Genomic DNA, 10,788 nt, shown 5'->3' on the forward strand with positions numbered 1-10,788 from the left:
AAAAACATGAAAAAATTTGATGGGAGCAAAAAGCAGTAAAGCTTATAAATTCTCAGAAAATAGTGAAAATACATGCCCTTCCCTTTAATCAGTACACAGATGTATGCAATTGGGAGGCCGTTCCTATAGTTATCAATATGTCATTGCTTGCTCTTGACTTTTACAAGATGAATAGAGGTTAAAAAGTTGAATAGCTGGGAAGAAACTGGTCTATCAGGTATCATTGTGTCAAAAATACACAGAAATCATAGAGATTATATCTATACTTCAACCTATCCCGGATAATGAAAACTGAAGTGGAGACTCTCCGTACTGCTCTGTTGTTCTTCACACAAGCTCAAATTTGGCAGAGAACACGTCTTAAATCTCTTCCCATCTATCTCTCGGACACAAGAGAACCTTCTGGAGTCTTATCTTGGCATGGAAACTCTGCCCAACAGGTGGAGAGGGGGCCAGTCCAAATCCTCCACTCGAGACATCACTCGTTCTCATGCCATAAAATTACACATCAAAAGCATCTCAGCATCCCTAACGAGGTTGGGAATTCACCCCCTCCTCCTTCATAATACTCACACACATACACACATATGCACACGCTTCACAAAGTATTAACGAGCTATATGCCCGTCCAGCCCCCTCCTTTGCCCCCCGAACCGACACTAACGAGCTACAGAGCGTCTCGAGGATTAACGAGAGGGATCTGGACAGGCCGGCGATGTAGAAGAGGGGGGCGTTCTAATCAATTAGGCACCGCCGGCATTTGCATAATTTAGATAACGAAGCTGAATTAACCACGGAGAGCTAATTACTGTGCCACGGCGAACACACACACGCACATTCCTCAGCCTGGTGTGGGATGCCAGCGTGCCCACCAGGGCCATGGGAACAGGATCGGATCATCACCACTGCCGGGGGAGTGAGAGCCAGAGAGATGGACCAAACTGTGATGGAGGGAGCATCAGCCAATCAGATCAGAGGGAGAGAGGGAGGAGAGAGAGAGATGGATAGATGGATGGATAGAAGGAAGGAAGGAAAGACACCAAGATGGATGAATGAGAGGAACGAAGGAAGGCAGGATGAAAGAAAATATGGATAATCACATTGATGGAAAGCAGTAATAATAGATGCATGGATGATGGAAGGATGGAAGAAAGGAAAGATGATTGGCTGGATGGTTGTATGGATGGATGGAAGAAAATAAGAAGGTGTGGATGGATAGAAGGAGGGAAATGATGGATAAGTTATTACATGATAGAGGGAAAGCAGAAAAGAAGGAAAGATTGAAGGAATGAAAACAAACGATAGCTCGCTAGATGTAATCTAATTGATTACTTGGCAGACGAAAAAATAACTGCCAACTATTTTGATAAGCGATTAGTCATTAAAGTAATTTGTTATGCAAAAAAATGGCAGAAAATCTTGTTTTCAGCCTCTCGAATATGGAGATTTTTTGCTTTTCTTTGTTTTATTATTGTCTTATGAAAGTGATTATTTTTAGGTTTTGGACATTTAAAGACATCACTTTGGCCTTGTCGAACTAGGAGGATGTTTTCCACAATTTCTGACATTTGATCAATCGATATTTATATAATCATTACATGCAGTCCTAATGGGAAAAAAGGGAAAATTAGATAGACATTAACCATACATAGCTAGAGGTGGTCTAAATACTAGAATAACCAAAAAAGCAGCCTGATCACACTGTATTGTAGACACACTGCATAGATTTGTTGTAATCATGCATGTAAACATGTTGAATCAGTTTATTGTTATCTAATCAGCAAAAACATACCCAACATTCCCCAATTACAGCTTCAAGATTCTTGCACCTTTCCCAAAGTCTAATTCAAGCACTTTCAAGCTATCTTTTCAAGCTTTCCAGCGTCTTATACCTTTAAATATTCATATACAATACATAGAGTTTATATAGTATGTTGATGTATGCTGATTATTTCACATTATATAAACACAACAAAAGTTTCATGTTGCAAAATGTGTCACACGTGTAAGCCAACTTGGCATCCTATATAACCTCAATTTCAAGCAGTTTCATGCACTTTATCTAAAATCCAAGCACTTTTCAAAACTTGAAAACACCACATTCAAATTCTAGGGTTTTCAAGGCTTATGATCCCTGCAAATGAAACTGATTAACTTTAAGTTTTGTACTGACTATCGAACAAAACAACAAAAACAAATGATGCTATATGCAAAGAAGTATACAGTATGTGTGAGTGTGAGTGTGTGAGCGTGTTGTGGGTATGTGTGTCTTCGTCAGTGACACACACATCGTTCTGAGAAGCTTCAAGTGAGCATCAAGAGTCTCAGTACACAGATCAAAAACACATAATAATCATTCCCATACAGTACTGGGAAAACTAACTAATAGCCAGGATTTCACAGTACTCATCACACAAACACACACGCGCATGCAGTTACATATTTCATTTAGCCACAACCATTCTCTCCCTGCGCACACACACACACACACAATTGATGACACATAAGCAAGCAATCACACAAACTCCTATTACATGGTAAAAGTATACTCACAGAGGCACATAAATATGCAGACCTCAGGAAGTTTTTCCAACACCAAATGTCAACACGCAAAAAAACACAGACTACCACTTCTCCCCGGCCTGCGAGATAAACTACATACACACCGCCACGGTATTCATGCATGCTATTATAGACTTTCTTAGCTGTACATATCTGCAGCCTGCTCCTTGTGTGTTCCTGCATCATAGGGAGGGAAGGAGGGACGGAGGGAAGGAGGGACGGAGGGAGGGAGGAGGGATGTGAGGGGGTGAAAGGGGCCCCAAACTTCTTTGGCAGCTCATGCATCAGAGTGAATGGAACCAATTATAAATCAAGAGCAATTTCTCCCCATTATTCAGCAGGAACCAGGAGGGGGAAAAAGAGAGAGACTGGCCCTACAACTCTCAGTGGGAGACGAGGGAAGGAAGAGAGAAGCAGAGCGAGTGAAATATTATATGAAAAACAGATATGAGGCAGCATTAGGAAATTGAGATAAGGCAGAGAGAGGAAAGAGAGATGAGGGAATGGAGAAAGGCTGTTAAGTTATACGAAACTGCTGAAGGGGAGAGTTATAGGAAAAACAGATATGGAGGAATTAGAAAACGGAGAAGAGGCAGGAAATTAAACAGAAAGCGAGCGTTGCAGGGCGTCAACCGTGTTCCGAGATGGTGCAAGCGGCTTTGACTGCTCGCTCCACGGTTATAAAGTGAAAGCTGCTGCTCTGAAAGAGTTTCTTAAGAGGAGAAACAGCTGGAGGAGGCTTGTTTCAAAGAGAGCTCTCAGTGTCAGAAGCTGGATTTGTGCGGTATAGCAGAGAGCTACCATTTGTCCTGTCACTCAGAGCCGCGGATGTGCATTATCCTAAAGGAGGGGGGAAGCTCTGAAATATAAAATAAAACCTCACACATATACACACACACGATTTGGACATAAGAGAGGAGCGCTGTAGATGGAAAATTCCAGTTGTGATAACCTCAGGGGCCCAATAACTAACTAATCTGGTGCCCAGTGATTTATTCTGTTGAATCATGTCTTCTCCTGCCAGTTTGACATTCTTCAATGATGAGTTTTTTTTCTCTCTGGGGCAACACTTTAAATCTGATTATTGGTTAAAGCCCTGGAACACAACCCAGATTCCTTGACGTTTTTGGGTGCTTTTATTGTTTCGTTCACACATGCATGGAGACAGGAATACATTACACAGTTAATATTACAGCACATAAAAGCAGTTATAGTGCAGAAGATGTAAGAAAAGTCTAATAAAGCCACCCCAAAGTGACGCAAATATTAAAAATGTGAGCCAGAAAAGGGAAAGGGGACTAACCGAGGCTTCAAACTCAACAGCCCCAGTCAGAGTGTGATCTTGTGCCTGTGTGTGAATGATCTATTAGAGCGTCTGGGTTGCTTTTGGCTCGTAATAACACCCCTAATCTTTGTCCAAATATCTGCTTTGCACACACAGGGCTATTTGTCTACACACACACACACACTGCTTTCTTACCCGAGTCTGGAGTTGATCAATGATCTAAGAGCACTCACTCCAGACTCACAATGTGTGTGTTTGTGTTTGCGTGTGTGTGTAAGACGTAGAGTGAGTGAGTATGGCCTGGGTAACTTCATTATCCAATCAAGAGCTTCTTAACTTTTTACTTTAAGTAGTGGAACAAATCAACTCAGCTGGTTTAAAGGCTTTGGATAATCCCTATTAGGCTGTTAAGACAACCAATAAGAGCTTGATTATATTTATGATACAGATAGAGAATGGACGCGCTCCAACATATTCAACTAACGCTCCATTTGGTCAACTAACCCATTGGTTTAATCGAATAATAGATCGATAATAGAAGCACAAAGATTTGAGTGGCATTTAAACAAGGATGATGGATTCAGGATCTTGTGTTTGCTAGATATTTAACTTTCTTGGTAATAAGTCATTCAGCATGACATGAAAAAAGCATTCTTAAATGACTACAGGGTTCAGCCCTACAACATATGGTCTCAGAATATTATTTGAAAGTTAAAAAAGGCGTTTTGCATTGGAAAAGTTGCACACTAGCTTCAATGTTCTCACTCAGATTCATCATGGTCTGTTTAATTAGCCTCTCCAACTCTCTGTCAGAACTTTCTCCTTCACTTTTCCCCTCACATTCCTCCTCCTCTCGCTGTCTGTGGTCCTGGCCGACTGCAGGGAGGATCAGGAGGAGAGAGGTATGCAGCCCCAGGGGAGGGGCCTGGACCCCGGCCACCTGCCGGTCCAGGTGTCCCTCTCTGGTTATCCGATGTCTGACTGGACACAGAAACCCTCCCGGGGGCACGAGGCTTGAGCCCGAGCCTCCAATCTGTCAGCGCCGGAGGACTAATGCACCGTATGTCAACGGGCCAATAAAGTCCAGCTCCGGGAAATGAGGCAGCCTTATTTGGCGAATAGTGTGCTAGTTTATGAAAATTACCAGAAAATCAAAAGTGTAAACTACACCCTTCTTCTCCACACAAAGACACACTTCTGCTCATCTTCTGACGCTGTAATCTGGAAACGACCTCTCAGGTGAGGACCACAATGACAAGCAATACATTCCAGTGCAAAGAGATAATCCTGATTGGACAGGAACTATCACTCACACACACATCTGTGCAGCAAAGGCCCAAAGATTGTGCCTGCAGGCTGTTATGACTGCATGAGTGTACCCGCTGTCATAGAGATGAAAGCGTGCCCTCAGGAAGGATTTTTTTCCTCTTTTGTCAATTAACGCCAATGTTACACCCTTTACAATAACAATGCTGCAAAGTCAAACCTCGAGAACTTTGGCTCACAAACACTGAGCGCGGAGCGGCAGCAGCAGCAGTTCTGGTGGAACCGCTGGCTGTTTGTAATCTCCAAATGCATCTTGAAATCTCCATCTAAAGACTTTGATTTAAATCCAGATGTGAAAACACATCAGGCGAGTGAAACAAGTTAAATCCTATCCTTCCACACATATCTTACATCAGAGTTCAATATGCGAGGAGTAAACGTCAAAGATGTGAGTGAGAAATTCTATTTCTATTGGCTGCATACCTAAATCCACACAGTAACTTTTCTTTACAAGCTGCAACACATGAAAACTCAGCTCCTATAGACGCCAGGGTGAAAACCTATCCACCAGCTTCTGGACAAATAGTGGAAAACTGGCAGCTTTTGTGTCCGCTACATGTCTGTTTGGCAGGTAACCAAGATCAATCACATATAATTTCAAGTTCCAGCTTCATTGTTAATGTCCAGCTGCTAACAGAGAGACGAAAAATGGCTCCTAAAATCTGACACATATCAGGCTCTGTAACCAAAAGACAATAAAGTTAGTTTCCTGTCCTGTTGTAGAGGTCTCTTTCGTCTAAAGGCACATTTTCAGTCCCAAAAACCAACAATATGAAGGATTTTAGTGTGCTATTATACACCTTTAGGGGGATTTTGTTCTCCACTTCCAGGCAATGGCTGTTGTTTTGGACTAGGACTGCAGCCTGAACTGGTTTCATTCATCACAACGTCTTGTATCGGAAAAAATATGATATTATAATCCTCCTATAGGGCCTTGAAGTGTGCATGCGGTATTATGAGTACTAATGTCTTGAGTCTACTTCACTGTAGTCAGGGGCTGCAACTAACAATTTCATCATTTATTACTCTGACGATACCCAAGTTTCTCAGTACTTATATGAAGGTTCCTACATCTTTACCAAAGTCATATTCAAGCACTTTTCAAGCATTTTAATATCCAATTTTAATATTTTCCAGCACCTTGCAGCTGTGGAAAATGACATTTATATACAGTAGATATTGTTCTGATTATTTCACTTATTTATAGCATTAAATTAGATATTATTGTGCCATAAACTACCAAATTAAATGACAAATTAAAACATCTGTCTGTAAGCAGTCATAGTTTTTTCAAGGATTTCCAGCACCTGTAGGAACACTGTCAAAGTCCAAAATCTAAAAATATTGAAGTTATGATAAAAAAAAGATAAAAAAGCAACAAATCCTCACACTTTCAAAGCTACACATTTAGTATATATTCTTGTAATATAACTTAAAGAGATAGATCGATTATCAAAATAGCTGCTGATGCATTTCTGTAGTGAAGGAAAACTACTGTACTTCCAGTCAGTTGTTGTTTGGGTCATGGACTGCACCCTGAAAGCCTTTCATTCAGTATCCCATTAAATATTAAACTTCTATAGGGATTTAAAGTGTGCCTATGGTATCCAATCATGAATTGAGTCCTCTTGTTTTATCTCCTATAATATGACATGATATGTGGGAATTATTATGTGCTGAACTGCCTCCGATTAGTTGACTAATTGGTCGTTTTGGTCCTAGTCAGATAAGATTTCTTTGGTCCATTTGTTATTTTTTATGCTTTTTTTATGCTGAATTGCTACTACTTAGAAACTTATGAGCACATCACGTAAACATAACCCTTAAAGTGGTGCTTTTGCATGATTCTTGGTGGAGAAACTCAGTAATCTGATGATTGATAGTCGACCAAGCCACATTGTAGTCTAAGACCGTCCGAAATACAGCATAGTCACAACTCACAGAAGCTGCAAAGGGTTAAAATATTCTGCAAAGGTTTGCATATTTTGCAAATTTGATTATGAACACTATAATTGTGTTTTTCCATGTTCCACATAAGTAATCAACTTGGCCAAACAGTGTGAGAAAACAGGCAGATAATCAGACTGGAATCAATTAGTCCCAACTTTGATCCACCCGACTGCCAGAGATGATCAACAACAACAACAACAAACCCTGCAACCAAACAACAAGAGGCTCCTTTTTACTGAGACCAATTAATTCCCTTATAAGCTGTGCGCCTAATTGGAGGAGGCCAGGCCATTCGTTTCGACTTTTAATCCAAGTGACATTGATTCAGCGGGAACAATCAGGCCCTCTTGTCTGATGCCATGTCTGTCACTGAATCGCAGAGGTTCCTCCGTGCGAGGCAGCGGAGGCTAAATGTAATCCAAATAACAAAACGACACCTGGGGTTGGAAACTTGAGCCCCTGCGGCTGTTGCAGGCCTCCTCCATCCATGTCGGCGTGTACCCCCCTCCTCTGCCCCCGCTGTAACTGAGTGACACCCCGGGCCAAACACTCATTAGCAGCCCGGGGATTAAGATAAACATTTTCTCATTAAAATCAAACCTGAATGAGAGGATGATATCAGGAGAGACTCTCCTGACAGAAAGGCTGCATTTCTGGCTGCACTGAGCAGCTGTCACTTTATTGGAGGCTTTAATTAGGTTATTCTGACACCAGACTCTGGTTTGAGGGTGAAGGGGGGAGAGGCACTATAGAAATGCACTCAGGTAGCGTTGTTATGCTTTCTATATGGCATCAATACAATCGGCGCATGTCATTTTGCGCATTAAATTAATGCCTTTTTCGTAAAATACTCTAAATGTTAGGTCTTTAAATTAATCAAGGGCATCATATGTTCATGCTTTTCTGAAAACATCATTCATTTTTGTAGTTTTTCCTCACTGTCCCACAGTTTAACCCTCCACTGCTGCACTCCCCGATGATAATATGAGGGTAAATCTGGCACCATGTCTGTTTTCTGTTACCCTATGGGAGCGACTATAGGCTGCGGCCTGCAAAACGCAGACACATTTCCCCTAAAAACACACACGTATGTTTAAAAACATAGCTATGGATCTCTGCAACGTGTCACAAAAAGCTGATTTCTCTCCACACACATGCATCGTGCTGTGATAGTCGGAGGATACGGGCTGAAAATTAAGGAAACTTTGGAAAATATGGACGCAGAGCTCAACCAATCAACAAGAGGCTAAGTCCGGGAGCAAAGTTAACGTTTCTTATTAAAGTAACTCTAAAACTTAAGAGCTAGAGCGCACATTCTCATCCATATAAAGTAGATATATGAGACAACAAGTTTGTAGAAAAGTTTATGTGCATCTATACGTTTAAGAAAACAAAAACAAATGTGGCTATCACAGTAGTAACCAGCATGAAGTAGTAATCTAACACCTCAACCACTATTTTCTCTACGAATAAAGTAACACGCGAGTTGGTAAAGACGTCCGTGAGGCTGCAAACACGCAGAAAAGATGATACTTTTATGTTAAACTTTATAAAACATGTTGATACAAAGCGCAACACGGCAAAACATGGACCGCATGAAGGGATAAAACTTACCAAAACTGCTGTATTTGGTGCTCTCACTTCGCTTTAACCGACCGATCTTCTCCTCGTCTCTCTTTGGCGGTGAGTTTTAGTCCCAAAAAACGGCAGTTTTTACTTCTCTTTTTCCTCTAAAGCCTCGCTGCTTTAGTAATTTACTGCGATGCCACCGACATTTTCTTCGGCTCCCCAAGTTCTCACATTGAAAGGCCGTTTTTGGATGACTGAGCTCTCAAACAATTCTCCCTTTTGCGACGCCTTTTCGGGTCCTCCCACTTCCCAAGCAGGAGGAGGGATCTGAACAATAGGGACTGGCTCCCAAAATCCCAGAGCTGGGTACTGCACCGCCGTTTCTCCAGACTGCAGGGCCCTACTCACTACACATGAGGACTTTCCAGCGACTGTGCGTAAAAGTAATACTTATCACCAGTTATAAAGCTTATATGTCTATGTTTAATGCTAAAACCCCATAGAAAGATATCTTCTTAAGAACTACGGTGTCTCGGAGGAGAAAAGTGCGCCCCCTCCCCCTCCTCCTGCTCTGTTCCCCCTGATTTGGTATGCGTTGGTCCCCACAGAGTTTGTATTGACCCCCGTCCATTGAGGCCTGCAGACCCTCCAGTGCAGCTGTGCTGGGCTGTGTTGTTGTGAACTGGACGGGCCCAGTCAGGACTGTGCAGACACACACACACACACACACTCATACCACAGTGATCACAGCTCGATCCCCCCCTGTGCACACTCTGGAATTCTCTTCTTCACTTCAATCAGCACACTTTGAAAACGAGGGGAGCCGTTCCTGTCCAGTTCATTAATAACTGACTATTCCCAGATCACAGGGTTTGATAGGGGGGTCTGATGGTGGGACGCCGGCCACGTCTCGCCCCTGTGAATGCAGGAACTCCCACCATGGTGTACCTGAGGGGGTTATTGCAACCCAGCAGGGCTCCATTCACTCACAAGCTGTGGCATTTCATGACACCTGTTGCTCTTGTTCAGGTAAGAGTGTGTTTGTGTGTGGCACATTTTATAGCTTTTTTAATTAATAAAAGCAACCCTCCGCATTAGAATATCCACAGTAGGATGTTCCAGCTTCAAGACTTTTTCAAGGAGTCATTAATTGGGGTGTTTTCCAGTGTTGTGCTTCAGTTTGCCAGCACTTTGCGAACTCTGCCAATGTTTTGGTGTTGTTGCTACCAAGCAGGGCTCTGTTTGTATGTGGCTCCCTCACACTAGCGCCACCCTGCACCGCACTGCACAGTAGAGAGAGAAAATGGGGACTCCCAACCCCAAAAAAACCCTCCACGCTGCCCCTCCCCCCTCTCCATCTCTCCATGCAGGGCTGGATGAATTAGCTCGGGACAAAAGGCTTTGTGGGCCGGCCATGAAAGGCCTATTAACCATACTGCATCCCCCAGAGGCCCTGCCCGCAGGACACCGCCTCCCAGAATGCCACTCTCTCAGCAGGCCGCAATCCCAGCATGCACCGCTTCCCTTCAGCGCTAACCCTTGTCACCCCCGAGCCTCACTATAGAGCCCCACACAGATTGTCATGTAGATGATTATAAATGTTGTTATGAAAGTAATGGAGAGAGAGAAGCAGAGACTGGGGCTGTCAGCGCTGCGTGTTGATGTGGCGTGATTTGTGCATTTTACCAACAAAGAAGAGTTAGATGGAGTGAGAGCGCAGGGTGAGTTTTTGGTGTCGCTGTCAGGTGTGAACTCAGTGTGTCGGATTATTGAACAGTGTAATGTTCATTAGTGTGTGGAGTATGAGGTGATTTCTCCTCAAGGGTCTCAGCCGTGCGATGCTGCCTCCTCTCCGACCTCCTCACTCCATTGTTGAGCTGGGTGCCATGACAACGACCCGCTCTCTCCTTCCCTCTCTGTATCCTGCTGACCTTAGCAGCTGTGTCACTTCCTCAGTGTGACAAAACCAGATTGAATCACACACACACTTGTGCTTTTGTGGTGCACAGGAGCCTCCTAAATCAGCACACTTTCACTCTCACATTCAAGAGGAAAACTTTCTTTCTTTTCCACTTCTACTGTTTAACTATTGATTG

The 10,788-nt window shown here is 42.9% G+C and overlaps 1 protein-coding gene across 2 annotated transcripts in view; it reads right to left on the minus strand.

Annotated features, from left to right (window-relative positions):
* The window catches only part of boc (BOC cell adhesion associated, oncogene regulated), a 32,814-nt gene extending 23,879 nt beyond the window's left edge, over nucleotides 1-8,935 (minus strand). For both annotated transcript variants that reach the window (XM_059327253.1, XM_059327252.1), the window contains exon 1: nucleotides 8,738-8,935. The gene's annotated coding sequence lies outside the window, so the exon portion shown is untranslated. The remainder of the gene's footprint in view (nucleotides 1-8,737) is intronic.
* Between the last annotated feature and the right edge of the window lie 1,853 nt (nucleotides 8,936-10,788).

This window comes from Centropristis striata, chromosome 23, assembly GCF_030273125.1.
Source record: "Centropristis striata isolate RG_2023a ecotype Rhode Island chromosome 23, C.striata_1.0, whole genome shotgun sequence".
Lineage (NCBI taxonomy): Eukaryota > Metazoa > Chordata > Actinopteri > Perciformes > Serranidae > Centropristis > Centropristis striata.